The following is a 25,253-nucleotide window of genomic DNA, read 5'->3' on the forward strand; positions in this document are numbered from 1 at the left end:
GTCACACTTCTCTGAAGTCTCTCAGCCCCACTCACCTCACAGAGTGTTTGTTGTGGGGGAGGAAGGGAAAGGAGAATGTTAGCCGCTTTGAGACTCCTTAAAGGGAGTGAAAGGCGGGATATCAAATCCAAACTCTTCTTCTTCTTCTTTCCCGCCAAAACTTGGTTCATCACACCTATGGTCCCTTATTTCATTTATTCAGTCAGCTAAGTTAGCGGCTTCTTGAAGTGATTGAGGGTGTCTTTCCTTTATAAGATATTTTAATTGGCCGTTTATCATTTCATAAAATTGTTCCAGAGCAAACACTTCTGATTTTTGGAACGGAGTCTGCCCTCTCCTGTTCTAAGCATTTTGTGAGGTAGTTTGAGATTTTAGCCCCAAACTGAGCGTATGTCTCCTCCCTCACTTTAGTCACACTTCTAAATTTCTTTCTCAGTTGTTCTGGGGTAATCCCAAACCTGGTATATATTAGTTGCTTAAACATATCAACATTTTTGGATTGGTCCTCAGTCATTTGGGCATAGATTTCAGCTAATGCACCACTTATTTTGGCTCTAAGTATCTTCATCTTATCTTCATCTCTCACTTGAAAATCTTGACAAACTCTTTCAAATGATATAATAAAAGTCTCGGGGCTATCTTTTTCCTTAAACACAGGAAAACGCTTTAAATCTACCTTCACTTGAGTTTGACTAATGGTGTTATTACTATTATTTTGATTTTCCATAGCTGCTAATTCCAGTTTCCTCATCTCCAGCTGAAATTGCATTCTTTCACTCACTTTCCCTCTCCTGCTCAGCTCTCATTCTTTCGCTCTCCTGCTAAGCCCTAATTCTTTAGCTCTCACTTTCAGCTTTAATTCTATTTCTTGTACAGATCTAATCTTTTCTAAATCCAATTTATATTCTTGTTCTAACTTCCACTTTAAAAGTCTTCAGAGAATTTTGGACCTCCTGCCTCAGGTTGAATGTTAGTTACATTTTCTAAACACTGCTCTCCCCTCTGAGGATTTCCATTCTCCTCTCCTTCAGAACTTTCATAAGTTGTTTCCCTCACAGGGTTTCTTATCTTTTTGGGCGGCATAATGTGTGAGTGAGAATTGTCAGTAAATTAAAAAAAATAAGAGAAATTTCCTCTCAGTACCGTTCCCTCTGGCTAGGCTTCTCTCAAGACTCTGGTCCCAAAGTTCTGCTATGGGTTTTCTCTCTAACCCTTCAAGCTTACTTCCTCTGACCACGAGCCTAAACCCTCTGCCAGAACAGATTTTGAGCTCTCTTTTTCCTTGTTATTTTGGCTTTGTGGCTTACCTTGGGTATTTTACAACTACACACTCAGGCTAGGTAATCACTTCACAGATTTACCCTTCCCCCTCCAAGTGTATTGTTTTCCCCAACACAGGCGTATCTATCTGATCCCGCCTCAAACATATTGATTTGGATCCCACTGCTGCTGTCGCTTTTTTGGTGACTAGGCGCAACAATCTAAATATCCCACCACAGGGTATTGAATGGATCTCACAGGCGTATTGATGTTATCCCACCGCTGCCAACACTTTTGTGGCGTTCACACAGGGTCCCCGGACGTTTGACAGTCTATTGATCCCTGTGCCACCACTGGATCGCTTCCCCGCTGCCACCAAGCCGTTTCTCTCAGGTACACATTGCATCTAGACAGTTGTTAACATTAAACCAAATAAACAAGTTTATTTTATAAGCATTAACAAGTTTATGGTTTCAGATAATTTTTCTTTTTTTTAATGAATATTTATTAGCATTTTCAAAAAAGAACAACACATATAACAACAAAGACAAAGATAAACAAACAAAAAGAAAAAATACAAAAATCCAAAACTTAAAAATAAAAACAATTAAAAACACCTGAAAGTTCAAATACTTATTTTCTTTTAACTTGTTTCTCAGACCTCCTCACACCTCCCCTTCTTGTATTCCAATTTAAATTATTGGCTCAGCAAAACCTTAATTTACTTCTCCATTTTAACTTAATTTAATTTATTCTAACATATTGTTATTTTATTTTTCTTCTTTCTTCCATTTCCTCAATTTATATTTACAAACCTTATTTTCCTTTAATTTTAGCCATTTAAAAAAAAGATCAATTTTAACTTAACCAAATTTACACCTACAATATTTATACCTCATTATTTTTTCTTAAACAAAACGTATTTCCTAAAGTCGACCAAAATTTCCCTTCCACGTCTTTCCCAATTTCCATACCAATAACAAAGCAAAATAAAAATAAAACAAACTATATTTATATACCCTTTGGATTCCCAGATTCCACCCACCCTTTTCCCGGTTTCAGTCCTCAACAAAAATCCATCAGTCTCAATATACTGTTTAGCCTGGAGATCTCACGTCCGAGGCTCTCAATTCTCTCTCAGTTCCTCTCTGCCGGTCTTTTTGATAGTCTTTTATGTTAAACTCCAAGTCTCGAAGAGGCTCCAGCCCAACAGGATCCAAATCTCTAAGAAACTCCGGCCCAACAGGATCCATATTTCTACCAGCCAGACCTCCATTTTTAGTGATAAAGCTTATGGGGTACTTCAAATCTTGTTTTATACTCCTTTCAGGTCCAAATGTCCCCCAGGCTCCAACTTCCACCTCCAATTCAGGCCAGGCTCTCCACATCAGATTTTTATTTTCCTTTTTTGTCATCATGTCAGGCTTCAAAATGTTGCTCTCCTTTAACTTCTGCACAGTTTCAGCTCCTCCTTCCTTTTCTTCAGGGACAACATCTGCCACCTGCTCCATATTGTCAAAGCTCTCCGTTTTCTCTATTTGTTCAATTGGATAGGCTCCTTGTTTCAAGTCCTTATCAGGTTCAACAATGTTCTTTACTGCTGAATCCAGAGCTGTAACATTTCATAGCCAAAACATCAGATTGGCCTCGTAACTTTCCCAAGAGAACAAATGCTCTGTCCAATTCAGCCTGAATTTTCCTTCCTCCAGCCATTCCTGTAATGTCACTAAACCCCTCTAGGGGGATTTTAGTTCCTTAGTATTCCTTTCAGCTCAAGTCCAAAAGTCAGGTTATTTTGTATCAGCCCTTCCTTATTTTCAACAAATTATTACAAATTAACCAACAGAAGCAACAGAAACTAGGTTCTCCTTTTCCGTCTCGACAGCCAACTTGACAGCTGTCAAACTTTCCAGTCTTTCATCAACAGACTCTCTCGTGGGACATTCCCGGGTCCGGGGGGGGGGTGTGAAACTTCAGCTCCCAAAATTAATCTTTTAATCCTCCAGCAAAAATTCTTATAATGTCAAAACCGTGAAATTAAAGTCTTTTACTAAAAAAAAAAAAAAAAAAGAAAGAAAAAAAGATTCTCTCGACCTTAGCTAGCAGGTCCTTTGCTTTAAATTGTTTACAAAAAGGGGGGTGGACTTCCTTTTTAACCCTTCCCCGCTCGTTCCTGACCCGCAAATTTTTTCTTTAAGATTCCAATTTCCGTATTACTCACGGGTTGCTGTTTTAAAGTCCGAATGTTCCAAGGAAAAAGTCAGCGCTCTCCGATAATGGCTCGTGGCTTCACTCCGCAGATGAAGGAGTACTCTCAGCACCGCGCAGCACCCCGTCCCCGTTCCGAAGCCTTTAAAAAGGCTCCTTCCTGGATTGGGGGGGCCCAAATGGTGCCCGCCGAGTCACTACGCTCACAGGCTTCTACGCCTGTGATTTTAAGGGTCGCCGCGTCGCCGCAGCGGTAAGACCCGGTCTCTGCAGAGCCGATTCCCTCCGGAGCTCGGAGGGAATCCGCCATTAAACGATGGGTCCAACCCGGAAGTCCCGGTTTCAGATAATTTTTCTTGTCAGTTTCTTAACCTTAGTTTCATTACCGGCCTATACCTTCCTAATACCTTCTAACTGATTATCCCAGCTGCTTAACTGACTCCTCTTAACAGATTCTCTCACTCTCTCGCATCAAACTAGCCCAACCCAATGACTTATCCTCCCTCTCCCTTCTCTAACTCCAGACTCACTTCTTAACAACTCTAACTCCTCCCCTTGGGTTCCTATTGGTTAATCATTTTACACTTAGTTAACCCTTTCCTTATGACCCAGTATGATGCCATACACCTAGGAGGGCAAACGCCACAGGCCAAATTAAAAATTTAATGGGGGGGAGAAGCCTAGGTCTTTAAATATTGGCGCATATTCCTACACCCACAGGTCTCAGGATGGTTACAACATTAAAACACAAAACACCACATGTTCAAAAGGCATTAGATGTCAATCAGCCAAACACAAGGTAATAAAGGTGCGGATTTCTTAGCTCCTAAAGCTGTAAAATGGTTTTTCCGACCTTTGAATGGATTCTTTTATGTGAAGTGAGTTTGGAGCTTTGACTGAAGCTCTTTCCACATTCCACACACTGATAGGGTTTCTCCCCTGTATGAATTATGTGATGAGAAGTGAGAGAGGAGCTCTGACTAAAGCTCTTTCCACATTCCATGCACTGATAGGGTTTCTCCCCTGTATGAATTCTTTGATGAGAAGTGAGACCATTGCTGTGACTAAAGCTCTTTCCACATTCCACACACTGATAGGGTTTCTCCCCTGTATGAATTCTTTGATGGGAAGTGAGATGGTAGTTCATCCTGAAGGTCTTTCCACATTCTACACACTGATAAGGTTTCTCACCTGTATGAATTTTTTGATGGGAAGTGAGATGGGAGCTCTTCATGAAGCTCTTTCCACATTCCACACACTGATAGGGTTTCTCCCCTGTATGAATTCTTTGATGGCAAGTGAGATCGCAGCTCTTCCTGAAGCTCTTTCCACATTCCACACACTGATAGGGTTTCTCCCCTGTATGAATTCTTTGATGGGCAGTGAGATGGGAGCTCTGACTGAACCATTTTCCACATTCCACACACTGATAGGGTTTCTCCCCTGTATGAATTCTCTGATGGGAGGTGAGACTGTGGCTGTCACAGAAGCTCTTTCCACATTCCACACACTGATATGGTTTCACCCCTGTATGAATTTTTTGATGTGAAGTGAGACTGCGGCTGTTACTGAAGCTCTTTCCACATTCCACACACTGATAGGGTTTCTCTCCTGTATGAATTCTTTGATGGCAAGTGAGATCGCAGCTCTTCCTGAAACTCTTTCCACATTCCACACACTGATATGGTTTGTTTCCAATGAGATTATGTTGATGGGAAGTGGAATGGGAGCTCTGACTGCAGCTTTCTCCACACTCTAAATTTTTACATGGCTTCTCCTCTCTGGGGATTTTATCGTGGTCACCTTTGTTCTCGATTTCCGATTCATCACAATCTGCAATGCAGACAAAAAGGGTTAGAGCCTCCGAGAAGAACTGAAGGGAGTTGGGTGTGTGTTCATTACCTGTGTTGTTTGTCATTAACCAACATATTTATTATGATATTCTGATGTGTTGTTGAATGTTGCTTTGTTTGATATGCAGTATTGGTGAAAATTGCAGAAGCCTTTGGAGAAAAATTTCAGAGGCTTGATGGCTCAAAACTCTGCTTCTTTTGGAGTAATATTATAAAATTATATATCAATGGAAAGATAATTTAATTTAATCAAGAATGCAATTCAAGAAAGTTTCTTTAATTACCCGTATTCTATCAAACATTATAGCGAAAAAAACAGAAAAAGGAAGCACAACTTGCTTAGGTTGACTTTTGTCAGTGTGTTACGTGATTGCTAACAAGTTGGTTGGTTTTCTGTCTTCTTTCATTTAGTGAGGTTGAACAACATAATAAAATTAAAGAAATGTCACAAAGAGTTGATTGGTCACCCAGAAAGTGATGTAAAATAGTACTATTAAGTGAACAGGGCTACAGTTATTAAGAAATTAGAAGAAAGATTGTGGAAAACATAACCAAAGCTGGCCTTTCTATATTTTTGAAGACGTATATGGAGACTCAGTCACTAAAAAATCAGACTGGTTAAGGCAGGAAAAGGTGCACAAAGGCAAGTGACGATCGAAGAATGGAGAGACTGTCCCTACATGACAGAAGAATATCATCTGGGTGTATACAAGATGACATGGCGCAATGTAATGTGAAGTTGAGTGCAAGGACTGGTCGAAATGTTAGAATTCTAAGGAAAAAGCCATTGTTATCTCTCAAGCAAAGCTTGAAAGACTAAACCCTTGTTAAGTGGACAGTGGAAGAATGGGACAGTGTTATTTGAAGGGATGAGACCCAAATCTCCTTGCTTGGTAGTGATGGCATGAAATACGCGAGGAGAAGAATCAGAGAACATTTACATCCTACTTGCATTACGCCGACCGTGAAACACCCAGATAGTGTGATGATCTGGGGTTGTATGGCAACAAAAGGTGTGGGCAGAATTTGCGTCATTAATGGAAATGTAAATGCCCCCAAATACATAAAGGAAATACCTTAGCCCAAACTGAAGTGTTCCACAGGTGATATTTTCCCTGATATTTATTTATTTATTTTTCTATTTCAACAAGATTCAGCTCCATGTCATGTTGCTGGTGTGTGCAAGTGGTGCTTTCAAGATAATTCTATTCCACTGCCAGAATGTCCTGGGAATAGCTCAGATTTTAACCCAATCGGAAGCCCAATTAATAGAGGCAATAATTCAGTCTTGGTTTCACATTCTCACAGCTGCAGAACTAAAAACTTCATGGGAAGGCATTGTAAGGCCGTAATTAAAGCTAATTAATTAATTATGTTAATTAATTAATTTTAATTAATGATGCAGCCCTGGGACCCCCCCCCCCGTCTCCCCACTGCACCCTCTGGGGGGAGAGAGAGTAGCCTCACCCATAGCTGGCAACCTTCCCTTTTTTTGCGGGAAATTCCCTTATTCCAGCGCCCTTTCCCGCTGCTACCCCGGATTGGTAGATAGGTGAGGCTGCTGATCCCTGATTTTCAAGGCTGCTGATCCCTTATTTTCAAATCTGAAAGTTGACAGCTATGGACTCACCAGATCCCAGGAGGGGACAGCGAGGCAGCCCTTGCAGGAGAGACCCCAAAGCAAGGAAAGGACTGGGGAGGGAGGGAGGGGCCTTGGCTCTGGAGGACCTGGCCCCCTCTTGCTTCCTGGCCTCTCTAGGAAGGCAGCTCACTTCCCTTTAACCCTTCCCAAGCCGAGTCCTCCCTCGCTCAGCCCTCTCTCAGATTTTTATTATTTCTTATGGATTTAGGGGGGCAGCTGCCCCCCCCCCCCGGCTACGCCAATGCCCAGATATCCTTTTGGGGGTGAGGCTCTTGGCTGGACTCTGAGCATCTCCCTCCCTTGGCCAGAAACCAGAGGAAGAGCTTGCAGGGAAAAGGGCTTTGCAGGAGGCAAGGAAGCTCCTCCTAGAATTCAGGAGTGGAGAGAGAGGAGGGGATCCCAGGGTCATCTAGTCCAACCCCCAGCAATGCAGGAATCTCCGCTAAAGCATCCATGGCAGATGGCCATCCAATCTCTGCTTAGAAACCTCCACAGAAGGAGAGTCCCCCACCTCCCAAGGGAGACCTTCTCCCTGCCCAACTGCTCTTAGATGTCCCTCAAGGCAGCGGGTCCTGAGTTCTAGCCCTGCTGAAACAATCGCACTGGCTGCCAAGGAGGAACCAAGCGAAGTTCAAAATAAATTAATCCTATTCTCATCATAAATGAGCAATACTTTCTCATGCATGCTTTAATGCTAATATACAAAAGTATGCCATTTCCCTTTCCAGAAATGCTTAATTATTAATTCATTTGACTGAAAATGGATTGTTGTTATTTTTATGTTTAGGGAAGCTTTTAATATTTGATGGACTATTGTATTTTAATATTTTGTTGGAAGCCGCCCAGAGTGGCTTGGGAACCCAGCCAGTGGGCAGGGTATAAATATATGATGATGATGATGATGATGATGATGATGATTTGATCAGGAGAGTGTTCTCCTTTCGAAAGAGGCAGGTGGAATCTCCAGGGTTGCTATAGCATAACATTAAATGGCTAGTGAAATATGGGGAGCCCTAGAGCAGTGTTTCCCAACCGGTGTTCCGCGGCACACTAGTGTGCCGCCAGACGTTGCCTGGTGTGCCGTGGGAGGGAGGCGGGCGAGAGCGCAAGGCCTGGGGCGGCAGCTGGCAGCGCGGAGCACGGGGCGCCCTTCGGAGGGCTCCCTGTGCTTCGGGCAACAGGCTGCCGCCCCAAGCCTTGCGCGCCCGGCGGGAGCTCCGCGCGGGGCAGACATCTGCAGCTTAGGGAGCCCTGCAGGACTTCCCCGCAGGGCTCTCCAAGCTGCGGATAGCAGCCTGCTGCCCCGCACGAGGGGCGCTCTTAAGCAGAGCGCCCCTCGCGTGGGGCAGACATCTGCAGCTTGGGGAGCCCTGCAGGACTTCCCCGCAGGGCTCTCCAAGCTGCGGATAGCAGCCTGCTGCCCCCCACGAGGGGTGCTCTTAAGCAGAGCGCCCCTTGGGCGGGGCAGACATCTGCAGCTTGGGGAGCCCTGCAGGACTTCCCCGCAGGGCTTTCCAAGCTGCGGATAGCAGCCTGCTGCCCCGCACGAGGGGTGCTCTTAAGCAGAGCGCTCCTTGGGCGGGGCAGACATTCACAGCTTGGAGAGCCCTGCAGGACTTCCCCGCAGGGCTCTCCAAGCTGCGGATAGCAGCCTGCTGCCCCGGACCTGTCCTGAAGGCTTGCAGCGGGAGGAGGGCTTTCCTCCCCACCGCCAACATTCAGAATGCTGTTCTGAATGTTGGCGGTGGGGAGGAAAAACCCTCCTCCCACCGCAAGCCCCGGGAAGAGAGGAGAAGCTGTGCGCCTTCTCTTCTGTTCCCGGACCTCCCACCGCAAGCCTTCAGGACAGGTCCCAGAACAGAGGGGAAGGCGCGCAGCTTCTCCTCTCTTCCCGGGGCTTGCGGTGGGAGGAGGGTTTTTCCTCCCCACCGCCAACATTCAGAACAGCATTCTGAATGTTGGCGGTGGGGAGGAAAGCCCTCCTCCCGCCGCAGGCCTTCAGGACAGGTCCGGGAACAGAGGGGAAGGTGCGCAGCTTCTCCTCTGTTCCCAGGGCTTGCGGTGGGAGGAGGGTTCCCCGCTGTCCCGGAGATTTCCCTATGGGCTTTCGTCTTGCGAAGCAAGCCCATAGGGAAATTCATCTTGCGAAGCCGCTAAAAAATCGGAAAACCCTTTCGTCTTGCGGGTTTTTCGTTTAGCGAGGCATTCGTCTTGCGGGGCACCACTGTACTTTATATATAGTCAATATAGGCACAGAGTTAATTTTTTAAACATTTTCTAATGGTGGTGTGCCTCGAGATTTTTTTCATGAAACAAGTGTGCCTTTGCCCAAAAAAGGTTGGGAAACACTGCCCTAGAGCATCTGCTTGGCATGCAGAATGTCCCAGGGTCAACCCCTGACATCTCCTTCAAGGGCTGGATGAAATCCCTGCCTGAAACTCTGGGGAGCTGCTGCCAGTCAGTGTAGACCAGGGGTCCTCAAACTATGTCCCACGGGCTGAATCCAGCCCCCCAGGGTCGTGAATCTGGCCTGCACGGTCATTTCTGAACCCACCAAGTGTCTGATGCTGAAAGCATCTCACCATCCACTCAGTCCTTGCGTCACACAGAGGTAAACACCACAGGTGGCCAAGTGACTGAGGCTGAAAGCATGAAGCCGTCAGCTCAGTCAGTCCCCGTGAGGAAGCTTTTAATATTTGATGTACTACTGTATTTTAATATTTTGTTGGAAGCCGCCCAGAGTGGCTGGGGAACCCAGCCAGATGGGCGGGGTATAAATATTATTATTATTATTATTATTATTATTATTAAAATTGATCAGGTGAGTGTTCTCCTTTCGAAATACTTCCATCTCCCCAAGAGGCTCCCAAGGCTACTCATCCTCTGCAGTTGATAACAGACCTAACTGAAAAGAACGGCTTCCTCTTCTGGTGACACCAGAGAATTCTAGAAGACATTCACCCTTTCCATAGCAGTATGGATGCACGATTCCCACAGACAAGTTTCTTGGCAAGACAAGGGCCTTTCCTGGCCATAGAGTGTCCTCCTCAGCATCCCCAACGAAGGAGCTGGGTTGCAAGAGCTGCAGCTAATGGGGGGCTGTCCTCCCCCCTCCCATCTCACCTGGCTGCTAGGTAGAAAAGCAAGACCCAGAGAGAGTTGTGGGAAACCCCGAAACCAGCTTGCTCTGTGCTGGAGCCAAAGCTGCCACTAATTTAGAAGCAAGATCTGTTCGGGTGTTGATGCTGTGAGCCCCTCCGGTTGTGTATACGAATAAATAAAACTAGATATCATAAAGACAACACAGTCTCCACTGATTTTCGTTCCAAGGAAACCGAAGATGGGGAAGTTCCTGGGACCCTTGGAATCTCACCCCTCAGAGACTGGGGTAGTTTGCAAATACAAACACACACACAATAATTTGTGCCTGTGTTCCTAATAGATAACTAAGTGTGAAGAGCATGTCATGTGCTTTAGCAACAGCCCTCCTGTAAATAAGGAAATGCAACCCCCATTGCTGGTTGACTCAAAAAAACAACAAGGGAATCTGCTCTGGTGTCCCATGAGGTCTGTGCGGCCCTTAAGTAAGAGGAGCCACTTTTAATAACTGAATTAAAGAAATTTTAACATAATAAAACATTCAAATTACATTTTACAATTTTAATTAACACCCCCCCGCCGCCATGTGACTTCCCCCAACTTCTCTTCCTGGTTTATAACACCTCTGTTTCTTTTGCTTATAATTTTGTATTCCTTATATATTAAAATGTTATAACATTTGTCTCTTCCTTCTCATTTTTACCTCATAATTGTATTTTCTGTTTGTATTTGTCCACTGTAAGTGTATCACTCAAATCCTGCCAGTGAGTTCATTTCTATGCACTGTTTCTCTATATACATCTTAAAAGGTTCCCAATCTTTTAAAAAGTCATTATTGTCCTTATCTTTAAGTCTCTCAGTTAGCTTCGCCATTTCAGCCTATTCCATCAACTTTTCTTGCCAGTGTTCTTTCGCTGGTATTTCATCGCCTTTCCATCTTTGAGCTAGTAAAATTCTGACCGCTGTTGTCACATACATGAAGAGATTTCTCTTATCTTTTTAGTAAATCCTGCCCTAAAATACCTACTAAAAACCCTTCTGATCTTCTAACAAAGGTTATCTTAAAACATTTTTTTCATTTCACTATAGATCATCTCCCAATAGGTGGAGCCAGGTGGGCCCAGGTCCAGGTGAGGGGGGGGTTGCCATGGTGACAAGGACCACAGACTTGCAGGCAGCCATTTTGTTTTACCAGTGAGGCGAGTGGAGGAGAGAGCAGTTGCTGGCAGTTGACGGAGGACAAGGCGAGGCAATCAGTGGATTCTTATTGTCTCAGCTTCTTATTTCATTTATTACTTGTTTTTCTCTTCTTGAAGATGTGCCACAGGCTTTCTTCATCCAGCAATGGTGAGTATTGGAGGAAACAAGAGTAGGGAGAGCATAGCTGTCAACGTTTCCCCTTTTTTTAAGGGAAATTCCCTTATTCCGAATAGGATTCCTCGCAAGAAAAGGGAAAAGTTGACAGCTATGAGGGAGAGGATCCCAAAGAACTGCTCCCCGCTGGGAGGAACGTGACAGCCTGACTTTTGCTGGAGCCGGAGCAAGACCTCTTCCTCCAGGTGATGCCGAGCTGCCAGGCAGCTGCCCTGAGAGGCCTCCAGGCCCTTCAGGTGTCCAAGCACCAGACAGCGGAGGCCATTCTGGGGAGGGACCCCCATGGGGAGGTGGGGGAGGGAGGGGCTTTGGGGAAGGGGTTGTCCGTCTGCCGGAGAGGAAGACCCTGCTGGCCCAGGTTCACGTATCCTGTTTGAAAGGGGAATCATCTGAGGGACTTCCTGTGAAATTCTGGGTCAGGAATGCGGTTCCTACAATGGAGGCATGTGCAACACTACTACACTGTGGAACTGTAGCAGGCTCCAATTTGGACTTTATGAACATATGTGGAACAGAAACTAGCAGACACTTGGTCTTTATGAATGAACTGATTTATTGCACTTTATGTGTTGTTTATGTGCAAGATAAACATTTGATATTGTGATAAGAATATATAGAAGAGTATTGTTTATGTGAATCCACAGCCGGTTACGTCTTGTGTTTGTCGAATGTATTTCAAGTAACGCAAGGTTTGATGTTGTTTTACAAATTCCTAGAATGGAATCTTGGAAGTTGGACGTCCCTTCTATAATGCATAGGTAAAGGTAAAGGGACTCCTGACCATTAGGTCCAGTCATGGCCGACTCTGGGGTTGCGGCGCTCATCTTGCTTTATTGGCCGAGGGAGCCGGCGTACAGCTTCCGGGTCATGTGGCCAGCATGATTAAGCCGCTTCTGGCGAACCAGAGCAGCGCACAGAAACGGAAGGCGAAGGGGTAGATTTAAGAGACCAAATTCCCAACGGCATAAAACCTCTTCAGTCAGTTTAAAATCCACTTTCCCAGTTTGATGTCCTAAGGCATATATCTCATTCAGCCCACATTTTACCAGCTTCCTCACATAAATCTCACGGAGGACTTTGTCAAAAGCCTCACTGAAATCAAGATGCACAATTTCCACAGCAGTCCCCTGATCAACAAAGTTTGTAACTCCATCCAAAAAAAGAAAAGGAGAGATTTCTCTGGCTTGACTTGTTTTTGAGAAAGCCATGCTTTGATCCTGTATGTTGTAAAATCTCCAGATGAAGGGTGAATAAATTTTAAAAATAATAAAAGAGGATATTGACATGTGCAAAGGAAGGAGATTTATGCATTTATTTAATTTGTAAACCAACCAACCCAGTGGTGCCAACTTGAATAAAATATTGGTGGGGGGCCAGGTAAGGCCCGCCTTGCACAATCAATCACATGATGCATGCACACCATTTGAATGGCAATGCCTATAATGGCAGTAACCTTTAAAAAAAGTAATGTTTTGAGCCCATACTTCAATTTCCCAGCAGCTCCCCTTGCCCTGGAGAACACTTCTAGCATTTCACATCCTCTACCTGTGGCATTGTTCAGCAGTGGGGACCTCTTCACACCGGATGTCCATTTGGTATGGCCCTTTCCAGGTTTTTGCCTGCTCATTGTGTTTGTCTTTCATTTGTTCTCCTATGTGTGTTGCCAGTAGAAGCCACAATTCTGTGGGTACTCTAGGTGGCGCAGAAAGCACCTAGAAGCTCCCTAGAGGTTGAAGTGCCGATCAAACGTCAGTTTTGCGCTCTATAAATTTCAATTAGCAGTACTGGGGGTTGTTCAGATTCTGGGGCAGTGCTTTTGTCCAGCAGAGGGTGTCACAGGGCCAGCCTACTTTCCCTTTAAAGCAAACTTGTGTCTCCAGCTGCTTTTGGATTACAAGTCCCATCACCCCTAGCTAGCAGGACCAATGGGGAGTGATGATGGGAACTGTAGTCCGCAAAACTTTTGCGTTTTGCCCGTAAAGATGGGACCTGTCTACAGGGTCCCCGGACATTTGACGGTCTATTGATCCCTGTGCCACCACTGTGATCACTTCCCAGTTGCCACCAACCCATTTCTCTCGGCTACACACTGAGTCCAGACAGTTGTTAAAATTAAACCAAATAAACAAGTTTATTTTATAAGCACTAACAAGTTTATGGTTTCAGATAATTTTTCTTGTCAGTTTCTTAACCTTAGTTTCTTTACCGGCCTATACCTTCCTAATACCTTCTGATTATCCCAACTGACTCCTCTTAACAGATTCTCTCACTCTCTCATATCAGACTAGCCCAACCCACAGACTTATGCTCCCTCCTTCTCTAACTCCAGACTCACCTCTTAACAACTCTCACTCCTCCCCTTGGGTTCCTATTGGTTAATCATTTTATACTTAGTTAACCCTTTCCTTATGACCCAGTATGATGTCACACGCCTAGGAGGGCAAACCCCACAGGCCTCCTTAAATATTTTATGGGGGGGGGGGAGACGCCTAGGTCTTTAAGCATTGGCGCCTATTCCTATACCTACAGGTCTCAGGATGGTTACAACATACAAACACAAAACACCACATGTTTAAAAGGCATTAGATGTCAATCAGCCAAACACCAGTTAATAAAGGTGTGGATTTCTTGGCTCCTAAAGCTATATAATGGTTTTCCCGACCTTTGTATGGATTCTTTTATGGGAAGTAAGTTTGTCCTTCTTACTGAAGCTCTTTTCACATTCCACACACTGATAGGGTTTCTCCCCTGTATGAACTCTTTGATGGGAAGTGAGAGAGGAGCTACATGTGAAGCTCTTTCCACATTCCACACATTCATAGGGTTTCTCCCCTGTATGAATTCTTTGATGGGAAGTGAGATGGGACTTCTGACTGAAGCTCTTTCCACATTCCACACATTCATAGGGTTTCTCCCCTGTATGAATTCTTTGATGGGAAGTGAGACTCTGGCTGTGACTAAAGCTCTTTCCACATTCCACACACTGATAGGGTTTCTCCCCTGTATGAATTCTTTGATGGGAAGTGAGAAGGGAGCTCTTCCTGAAGCTCTTTCCACATTCCACACATTCATAGGGTTTCTCCCCTGTATGAATCCTTTGATGAAATGTGAGAATGTCCTTCTTCCTGAAGCTCTTTCCACATTCCACACACTGATAGGGTTTCTCCCCTGTATGAATTCTTTGATGGCAAGTGAGATGGGACTTCTGACTGAAGCTCTTTCCACATTCCACACATTCATAGGGTTTCTCCCCTGTATGAATTCTTTGATGGGAAGTGAGACTCTGGCTGTGACTAAAGCTCTTTCCACATTCCATGCACTGATAGCGTTTCTCCCCTGTATGAACTCTTTGATGGGAAGTGAGAGAGGAGCTACATGTGAAGCTCTTTCCACATTCCACACATTCATAGGGTTTCTCCCCTGTATGAACTCTTTGATGGCAAGTGAGATGGGACTTCTGACTGAAGCTCTTTCCACATTCCACACATTCATAGCGTTTCTCCCCTGTATGAATTCTTTGATGGGAAGTGAGACTCTGGCTGTGACTAAAGCTCTTTCCACATTCCATGCACTGATAGCGTTTCTCCCCTGTATGAACTCTTTGATGGGAAGTGAGAGAGGAGCTGCATGTGAAGCTCTTTCCACATTCCACACATTCATAGGGTTTCTCCCCTGTATGAACTCTTTGATGGCAAGGGAGATGGGAGCTCTGACTGAAGCTCTTTCCACATTCCACACATTCATAGCGTTTCTCCCCTGTATGAATTCTTTGATGGGAAGTGAGAGAGGAGCTACATGTGAAGCTCTTTCCACATTCCACACATTCATAGGGTTTCTCCCCTGTATGAACTCTTTGATGGCAAGTGAGATGGGAGCTCTGACTGAAGTTCTTTCCACATTCCACACATTCATAGGGTTTCTCCCCTGTATGAATTCTTTGATGGGAAGTGAGACTCTGGCTGTGACTAAAGCTCTTTCCACATTCCATGCACCGATAGGGTTTCTCCCCTGTATGAATTCTTTGATGGGAAGTGAGAAGGGAGCTCTTCCTGAAGCTCTTTCCACATTCCACACATTCATAGGGTTTCTCCCCTGTATGAATTCTTTGATGGGAAGTGAGAGAGGAGCTACATGTGAAGCTCTTTCCACATTCCACACACTGATAGGGTTTCTCTCCTGTATGAATTCTTTGGTGGGAAGTGAGAGAGGATCTCTGATTGAAGCTCTTTCCACATTCCACACACTGATAGGGTTTCTCCCCTGTATGAATTCTCCGATGCTTAGTGAGATTGGAGCTCTTCCTGAAGCTCTTTCCACATTCCACACATTCATAGGGTTTCTCCCCTGTATGAATTCTTTGATGGGAAGAGAGAGAGGAGCTACATGTGAAGCTCTTTCCACATTCCACACATTCATAGGGTTTCTCCCCTGTATGAATTCTGTGATGGGAAGTGAGATGGGAGCTATGACTGAAGCTCTTTCCACATTCAACACACTGATAGGGTTTCTCCCCTGTATGAATTCTTTGATGGGAAGCAAGACTGTCCTTCTTACTGAAGCTCTTTCCACATTCCACACACTGATATGGTTTCTTTCCAATGAGATTTTGTTGATGGGAAATGGAATGGGAGCTCTGACTGCAGCTTTCTCCACACTCTAAATTTTTACGTGGCTTCTCCTCTCTGGGGATTTTATCTTGGTCACCTTTGTTCTCGATTTCCAATTCATTACAATCTGCAATGGAGACAAAAAGGGGTTAGACACTCATGAACAAATGGAGAAGAACTGAAGGGAGCTCGGGGGGGGGTGTTCATTACCTGTGTTGTTTGTCATTAACCAACATATTTATTATGAGATTCTGATGTGTTGTTGAATGTTGCTTTGTTTGATATACGGTAGTGGTCAAAATTGCAGAAGCCTTTTGGAGAAAAGTGCATTTCAGAGGTTTGATGGCTCAAAACTCTGCTTCTTTTGGAGTACTATCATAAAATTATATATCAATGGAAAGTTAATTTTATTAAGAATGCAATTCAACAAAGTTTGTTTAATTATCCATATTCTATGAAACATTATAGCCAAATAACCAGAAAAAGGAAGCACAACTTGCTTAGGTTGACTTTTGTTGGTGTGTTACGTGATTGCTAACAAGTTGGTTGGTTTTCTGTCTTCTTTCATTTAGTGAGGTTGAAAAACATAATAAAATTATAGAAATGGCACAAAGAGTTCACTGGTCACCCAGAAAGCGATGTAAAAATGTACTATTAAGTGAACAGGGCTACAGTTATGAAGAAATTAGAAGAAAGATTGGGGAAAACCTACCGTATTTTTCGCACCATAGGACGCACTTTTCCCCCTCCAAAAATGAAGGGGAAATGTGTGTGCGTCCTATGGTGCGAATGCAGGCTTTCGCTGAAGCCTGGAGAGTGAGAGGGGTCGGTGCGCACCGACCCCTCACGCTCTCCAGGCTTCGCACACCTCTCCGCAAGCAGTGGGAGCCCAGCGCTGGCACACCTCTCCGCAAGCAGTGGGAGCCCAGCATGACGAAGCCTGCGCGCGCTGAGCTCAGCGCGCCCAGGCTTCACGGACCTCTCCGCAAGCAGCGGGAGCGCTCCCCCTGCTTGCGGAGACTTGCCTGCATGTTGAAGCCTGTGCGCGCTGAGCCCAGCGCGCCCAGGCTTTGCGGACCTCTCCACAAGCAGCGGGAGTGCTCCCACGGCTTGCAGAGAGCTGCCTGTTTGGGGGCTGGGGTCGGGGGAAGCTCGAGCTTCCCCCGCCCCAGCCCCCGCCTGGGGGGGAAATAATTTCCCCCCCTTTATTTCCCCCCCAAAAAACTGGGTGCGCCCTATGGTCCGGTGCGCCCTATGGTGCGAAAAATACGGTAACCAAAGCTGGCATTTCTATATTTTGGAAGAGGTATAAGGAGACTCAGTGACCATGAAATCATACCGTTAAAGGCAAGAAAAGGTGCACAAAGGCAAGTGACGATTGAAGAATGGAGAGACTGTGACAGAAAAATATCATCTGGGTGTATACAAGATTACATGGCGCAATGCAATGTGAAGTTGAGTGCAAGGACTGGTCTAAATGTTAGAGTTCTAAGGAAAAAGCCATTGTTATCTCTCAAGCAAAGCTTGAAAAGATAGAAGAAGAAGAAGAAGAAGAAGAAGAAGAAGAAGAAGAAGAAGAAGAAGAGTAGTAGTAGTAGTAGTAGTTTGGATTTGATATCCCACCTTTCACTCCCCTTCAGGAGTCTCAAAGCGGCTAACAATCTCATTTCCCTTCCTCCCCCACAACAAACACTCTGTGAGGTGAGTGGGGCTGAGAGACTTCAGAGAAGTGGGACTGGCCCAAGGTCACCCAGCAGCTGCATGTGGAGGAGTGGAGACGCGAACCCAGTTCACCAGATTACGAGTCTACCGCTCTTAACCACTACACCACGCCATGACTAAACCCTTGTTAAGTGGACAGTGGAACAATGGGACAGTGTTATTTGGAGGGATGAGAGCCAAATCTCCTTGCTTGGTAGTGATGGCATGAAATACGCGAGGAGAAGAATCAGAGAAGATTTACATCCTACTTGCATTACACCGACCGTGAAACACCCAGATAATGTGATGATCTGGGGTTGTACGGCAGCAAAAGGTGTGGGCAGAATTTGCGTCATTAATGGGAATGTAAATGCCCCAAAACACATAAATGAAATACTTTAGCCAAATTGAAGCCTTCCGCAGGTGATCTTTTCCCTGATACTGAAGCATATATATATATATATATATATATATATATATATATATATATATATATATGCAGGTTTTGGTGTCCTCGGGTGTCTTCCCGTGTAAAAGTTGGGGTGTCTAGGCGACGTTTCGACGAGGTCTCACTCGTCATCTTCAGGCTGGTGCTTTCGGCTTCTTGTTACTGGAACAGAGCAGGATCTCAGTGTTTGAGTTCCTATAAATACTGTAGAGGGGGTGTGGTGTATAGCCTCCAATGTTCTGGGCAGAGAGGAAGTTCCCAGGCTAGTGTGCCTTTTCTTCTTTTGTTCCTTAATTACTTGAGAGATATCTTGAGTGATTTCTTGAGTGATATCCTGAGTACCACTTAGGTGGGTCATTAGGTGTGGATTAGTTGCTAAAGTCTTTGTGTCTTGACCTCTTGAACTTTGTGAAGAGTTTTCCTGAGAAGATGGCTGTACTGTACTTAGTTGTGCTCTGGCTTGGCTTCGTGTATAGGGGCGAGCTGTGGTTTTGTGGCTTGTGTCAGCCAGATCTGTGTAGGGATTGCAGGGGGGTGCAGCATCCGGAGGTGCCACCATGGATTGGCTACTGGATGGTGTCTGTAATTCATCTGTGGAGAGGGTCTGGGTTTGGGTCTGGTGTGGTTGATTGGTGTTGGCGTTCTGTGTGCCTCTGGATCTGGTGTCAGTTTTTGTGGGGAGGGCTAATTTCCAGATGTCTGGCAAGCGGGATGTGTCGTCACGCTTGTTCATGTTGTGAGGGTGTTTCTCTATCTTGATGGCTTCCATGATTATTCTCTTGTGGTGATGTTCCGTGTTAAAGAGCAATTTGGAATCTGCAAAATTAATTTCGTGTCCTGTTTCTTTCATGTGTTGGAAAAGAGAAGAAGTTTTTTCTTCTTTTTTGACGGCATTCTTGTGTTCTGCGATACGTGCATTTATTCGTCTGTTTGTTTGTCCAATGTACGTGGCTGGGCAGACTTTGCAGGGTATTTCATAGATCCCTTGGTTTTCCAACTGGATTTTATCCTTGGGGTTTCTGAGGATATTGGCTATTTTTTGGTTGGTGCAAAAGGCTGTTTTGATATTGTGTTTATGGAGGATTTTGCTAATTTTATCTGTAGTGCCCTTGATATAAGGAAGGAGGGCCATGCCATTGTTTTCTTCTGTGTCTTGGTTTTTGGGGGGTGTTTCCTTTTGGATTAGCTTCGTAATCCTGTTTTGCTGGTATCCATTGGCAATTAACACGTTTGAGAGATTCTGTAACTCAGTTGTCAAGTGGTCTTTGTCAGCCAGGCGTTTGGTTCTGGAGATGAGAGTCTTGGCTACGGAGTTTATTTGTGCAGGGTGGTGGTGTGATTGTGCATGTAAGTAGCGGTTGGTGTGTGTTTTTTTCCGGTAGATAGTGTGTCCTAGGGAGCCATCAGGTTTTTTGTAGATTAGGACGTCAAGGAAGGGAAGTTGGTTGTTGGCTTCTATTTCCATAGTGAATTGTATTTTGGGGTGTAAGTTGTTGAGATGTGTGAGGAAGCTATCCAGTTTTTCCTGAAACACCCTCACAACATGAACAAGCGTGACGACACATCCCGCTTGCCAGACATCTGGAAATTAGCCCTCCCCACAAAAACTGACACCAGATCCAGAGGCACACAGAACGCCAACACCAATCAACCACACCAGACCCAAACCCAGACCCTCTCCACAGATGAATTACAGACACCATCCAGTAGCCAATCCATGGTGGCACCTCCGGATGCTGCACCCCCCTGCAATCCCTACACAGATCTGGCTGACACAAGCCACAAAACCACAGCTCGCCCCTATACACGAAGCCAAGCCAGAGCACAACTAAGTACAGTACAGCCATCTTCTCAGGAAAACTCTTCACAAAGTTCAAGAGGTCAAGACACAAAGACTTTAGCAACTAATCCACACCTAATGACCCACCTAAGTGGTACTCAGGATATCACTCAAGAAATCACTCAAGATATCTCTCAAGTAATTAAGGAACAAAAGAAGAAAAGGCACACTAGCCTGGGAACTTCCTCTCTGCCCAGAACATTGGAGGCTATACACCACACCCCCTCTACAGTATTTATAGGAACTCAAACACTGAGATCCTGCTCTGTTCCAGTAACAAGAAGCCGAAAGCACCAGCCTGAAGATGACGAGTGAGACCTCGTCGAAACGTCGCCTAGACACCCCAACTTTTACACGGGAAGACACCCGAGGACACCAAAACCTGCATTCCTGTACCCGTGAAAATCTACGAAAGCAAATATATATATATATATATATATAATATTTATTTATGTAACTATCTATCGTCTATCTATCTATCTATCTATCATCATCTATCTATTTTTCTATTTCAACAAGATTCAGCTCCATGTCATGTTGCTGCTGTGTGCAAACGGTGCTTTCAAGATAATCCTATTCCACTACCAGAATGTCCTGGGAATAGCTCAAACTTTAACCCAATCGGAATTCTATGGGGCCGACTAAAGAAACTTGTTAATCAAAGGCAACCCAGCAATAAAGCCCAATTAAAAGATGCAATAATTCAGTCTTGGTTTCACATTCTCACAGCTGTAGAACTAAAAACTTCATGGGAAGGCGTTGTAAGGCCATAATGAAAGCTAATGGTTACCAAAGGTTTCACGTTTTTTCACAAAAGGTTTCCACAATTTTGACCACCAGTGTAAGTTGTTCATTTTAAGTTAATGTTCTTTTTATATGGGATCAGAATATTATTATTTATGTTTCATGTTTATATATGTGTTGGAAGCCGCCCAGAGTGACTGGGGCAACCCAGTCAGATGGGCAGGGTAGAAATAAAAATGTCAGCTTTGTTCCGGATTGACAGAGGCTGGAATGTATGAAAGCAGGTAAAGAGAGAGAAGGACACTGGAATGTGAGCCGGAATGTGAGAGGGAGGAGGGGCAGCCGAGTGGCAGAGCTTCAGAGAACATAGAGCAGGCAGCAGGTAGCAAAGATCCACAAAATACCAATCTTAGCTCAGAGACAGAAGGGGAGAGGCCAGGAATAGCTAGCCCAAAAACTCGAAGGCGCAAAAAGGTCAGTGAGAGGAGGGGGAAAGAGAGGAAGTGAAAGGGTTTTTCACCTCTTGGAAGAGGAAGGGGCGGAGTTTAGACTTGGCAACTGCAAACTTGAAGTCAGACACGGAGTGAAGGAGCTCCGGAGTGATTTATGTGTTTGAGCAATAAACCCGAGATAATTACTGCCGGTGTCTCGCTTCTGTGGGGGAGCCAAGCCATTACAAAAAATTATTATTATTACTACAGTGGTACCTGTTCTGGAAAAAATTAAGTTTGTAAACCGAGGTACCACTGTATCATCATCCTCATCCTCATCACTGCTACTACTACCTGAGATTCCATAAGCCTAGCTCTTCTCTGGGATGGATTTTGTTTGGCCCAGTCATGGCATCCCCTCCATCTCCAATGTCAGTCCTTGTTATGGCTTGGTCTCTCCCACAAACGTGAGACGACTCTGGCTGTTAATAATTTCAGATTTACTGCTAAAACAACAAACTTGGACGGAGCTCCTCTACTCTTCGTCCTCCCCACAAGATGGAGTTGCCCAGGCAGAGCTCCTCCCCCTTCCCCAGAACGGAAGCCCCCACCTTCTCTTCCAGTATCTTTAAATTTGGCAGAGAATGCTTCCTGCATTCCAGCCTCTGACTCACTCCTGTAGCTCTCACACAGCTGTCTGTCACTCTGTCTCTCTTTTTCTTCTCCCCTTTGTTCAGAGCTCAGATGACAGTTCCTCTCCCCCTCCTCTCGGCCTTCCGCTGCTAACTCTCCTCTCCCTAGGCCTGCTTCTTCTCTGGCTGGCAGCACCTGAGCTTCACTGCCAGTCGTCTCTTTGGTCAACCCAAGACTGACAAGAGCAAAAACCAAAACCTGAAGCTACTTAGCTTTCCTAACAATTCTGAAGCTGACGGTGAAGGTGGCCTGGGAAGTTCAGACCAGCCCAATCTCTTGGGATGCGTCCAAGGGAAGCGGGGGCATTTGGCAGGCTCCCAGCTGGCTCCAGCCCACCAACCGGTAACCGGGCAAACTCCGGTCCGCGGAACAGCATCAAACAACGACCCGCAGCTTCAGAACTCTTCAGAAGCTGGAGCACCCTCTAATCAGCAGAGTAATTAACTCTTTGCGACAGAAGGGTGGAAGGGGAGGAAACCCAGAATTAAATGCAAATTACGGATTCCAAAGAAAGAGGGGGATTCTCTCTGTCAGACTTAAAAATCTATTTTGAAGCTGCCACACTTTGTTGGATTAAACAATGGATGAAATTAGAAGATACAGATTTACTAGATTTGGAGGGATTTGATAATGTGTTTGGTTGGCATGCATATTTGTGGTATGATAAAGTAAAAGCCCATAAAGCATTTAAAAATCATATAATTCGGAAATCGTTGTATAATGTTTGGATAAAATACAAAGACCTTTTAGAAAGAAAGACGCCCAGATGGCTTTCACCAATGGAGGCAAAAGCCCAGAAAAAAATAAATATGGATACCAAATGGTTGAGATATTATGATTTATTAATAGAAGAAGAGGAAGGTTATAAATTAGGACCATTTGAGCAAATTAAAGATAAGCAAAATTGGCTACATTACCACCAGATTAATGAATTGTATAAACTGGATAAGAAAAATGGTTTTGCCTTGGAAAAATCTAAGTTGGAGATGGAGTTGTTAGATACTGAAGGTAAAAACTGATCTAAAATGTACAAGCTTTTGCTGGAGTGGCATACGAAAGATGAAGAAGTTAAATTGGTGATGATAGATGGGGCAAGAGATTTAGGACATAACATAATGTTTGAGGACTGGGAAAGATTGTGGCAGAAAGGGGTTAAGTTCACCGCATGTACTTTGTTAAAGGAAAATATTATGAAAATGATGTATAGATGGTATTTGACTCCTGTAAAATTAGCAAAGATGTATCATAATTGTGATAATATATGTTGGAAATGTAAAGAAAAGGAAGGAACATTCTTTCATATGTGGTGGACCTGCTCCAAGGTGAAAGACTTCTGGGAAAAGATTTATAACGAATTGAAAAAAATGTTGAAATATACATTTATAAAGGAACCAGAGGCCTTTCTTCTTGGAATAACAGTTTCGGAATTGCTCAAGAAAGATGTTAATCTGTTTTTGTATGCAACAACTGCGGCTCGTATTTTGTTAGCTAAAAAGTGGAAAACTCAAGAATTACCAACAGTAGAAGAATGGCAGATGAAGATGATGGATTTTATGGAGCTAGCTGATCTAACCAGAAGAGTCCGCAACCAGAAGGAGGAGGAGCACCACGAAGAATGGAAGAAATTTAATGATTATTTAGCTAAATTTGTTAAGCTAAAATAACTGGAAATGGCGCCCACATACTTAATGGGTTTAGGATTGTATTTATGTTAACTGATAAAATAATATGTTTAATACAAGAAGGAGAAGATTTAAAGATGTTAATGTTTAATTTAAAGGGTTACAGATAGGTAGCCGTGTTGGTCTGCCATGGTCAAAACAAAATAAAAAAATTCCTTCCAGTAGCACCAGATAGGTAGCCGTGTTGGTCTGCCATGGTCAAAACAAAATAAAAAAATTCCTTCCAGTAGCACAGATAGGTAGCCGTGTTGGTCTGCCATGGTCAAAACAAAATAAAAAAATTCCTTCCAGTAGCACAGTGCTACTGGAAGGAATTTTTTTATTTAATTTAAAGGGTATTAAAATTGGGATTTGGAAAACCGTTATAAGGATATGCAATGAAAGGATATGCAATGAAATTCAACTAAGGGGGAACGAGGAAGTCGTTTTACAAAGTAAATAACTTATTTTCAATAAGGTTATGATTTATGTTTGTTATGTTTTGTTTGTTTTATATTTTTGTTTGTTGTTGATATTGTAAAAACTAATAAAATGTGTCTTTTTTAAAAAAAAGAAGGGTGGACAGAGGCATATGTAAAGCATATTTACAAGCAGTTTATTCAGCATAGATCAAGACAAAGAAAAGCATGTCGGCTCTCCTTCATGTCTAAGAGCAGGAAGGATGAGGCAAAAGCTATACACAAACGGAAGTTCCCAGCAAGCTGTGCTGGAATGTAAACAGACATGTGACATACAATAGCTCCACACATCTGTTTAGGCGGAACGGAACATCAATATCCTAACACAATCATGGTAGAAAAAGGAATAATTTGAGGAAGATTGTTCAAAGAAAAAACTGTAATTTACTGTTTATTGTGGGGGTGTTAGGTTCCCAGGTGATATAGGGGCCACGGTTGAGCTCCGTGAAAATATATGAGGTTGGTCCCATAGAGGTATGCTTTGAATTTCCAGGCAGCTATAACATTCCCACAGGGAGCCTTACCAAGAGAGGCCAGGATCCCACGATTCTCCTCCATGACGCCCTTATGCAGAGCTCTCTGGTCAGGATCCAGCAACGCCCATTCCTCATCCGTGAAATGAACAGCAATATCTTCAAAGCACACTGGACCCTAAAAGAAAAAGGGAAATATCTTCCTCTGAGACAGCAGAAATATGATCTGCTACACAATGCTCTGTTGTTTCCATCCTGTACATTGTGGTGTTGTTTTAATACGATTGCTTTGCTGCACATTTTAATTATGGATGCTTATTTTAATCTGCATTTTAATTATGGGTATTCGTTTCTGCGCAAATAGATGGTACTCCACCTTGTGTTTTTCAAGTCATTCTGCCCACGCAAACATTCTAGTTTCCCCAAGGAAGGATCCACTTTCTCATCTCCTTGTGAGCCGTTCTGGGAAGGTTCCCTCCCAATGCCCTAGAGTCAAATCCGAGGGGGTCATGGGGGCATGGAGAGGGGGAGAAATGTGGAGCAAGCCCCATTTTGCAGTAGATGGGGCTGGTTAGGTGAATCCAGGCCACTATTTGTTCTCATTTGTCCACTGCTTAGAAACCAATTTTTGCAATCAGTGATCAATCTAGAAATAAAATAAGCCTCTTTTGGATGGGCATCTGTCTTGGATGATCTAGCAGAGATTCCTGCAATGCAGGGGGGTCTCCTGGGTCTGAGAG

At 44.2% G+C, this 25,253-nt stretch overlaps 3 protein-coding genes across 3 annotated transcripts in view; all 3 read right to left on the reverse strand.

Moving 5' to 3' along the window:
- The window catches only part of LOC309340616 (zinc finger and SCAN domain-containing protein 31-like), a gene marked incomplete at its 3' end in the record, with an annotated part of 61,642 nt that extends 54,801 nt beyond the window's left edge, over positions 1 to 6,841 (reverse strand). Inside the window, exon 1 of the mRNA XM_081859500.1 lies at positions 6,789 to 6,841. The remainder of the gene's footprint in view (positions 1 to 6,788) is intronic.
- Positions 1 to 7,042, reverse strand: part of LOC309341000 (uncharacterized protein) — a 48,519-nt gene extending 41,477 nt beyond the window's left edge. Inside the window, exon 1 of the mRNA XM_081860374.1 lies at positions 6,952 to 7,042. The gene's annotated coding sequence lies outside the window, so the exon portion shown is untranslated. The remainder of the gene's footprint in view (positions 1 to 6,951) is intronic.
- The window catches only part of LOC309340986 (uncharacterized protein), a 47,522-nt gene that overhangs the window by 19,450 nt on the left and 2,819 nt on the right, over positions 1 to 25,253 (reverse strand). The gene's annotated exons all lie outside the window — the stretch shown is intronic.

This window comes from Podarcis erhardii (genome assembly GCF_964252035.2).
Source record: "Podarcis erhardii genome assembly, chromosome: 4".
NCBI lineage: Eukaryota > Metazoa > Chordata > Lepidosauria > Squamata > Lacertidae > Podarcis > Podarcis erhardii.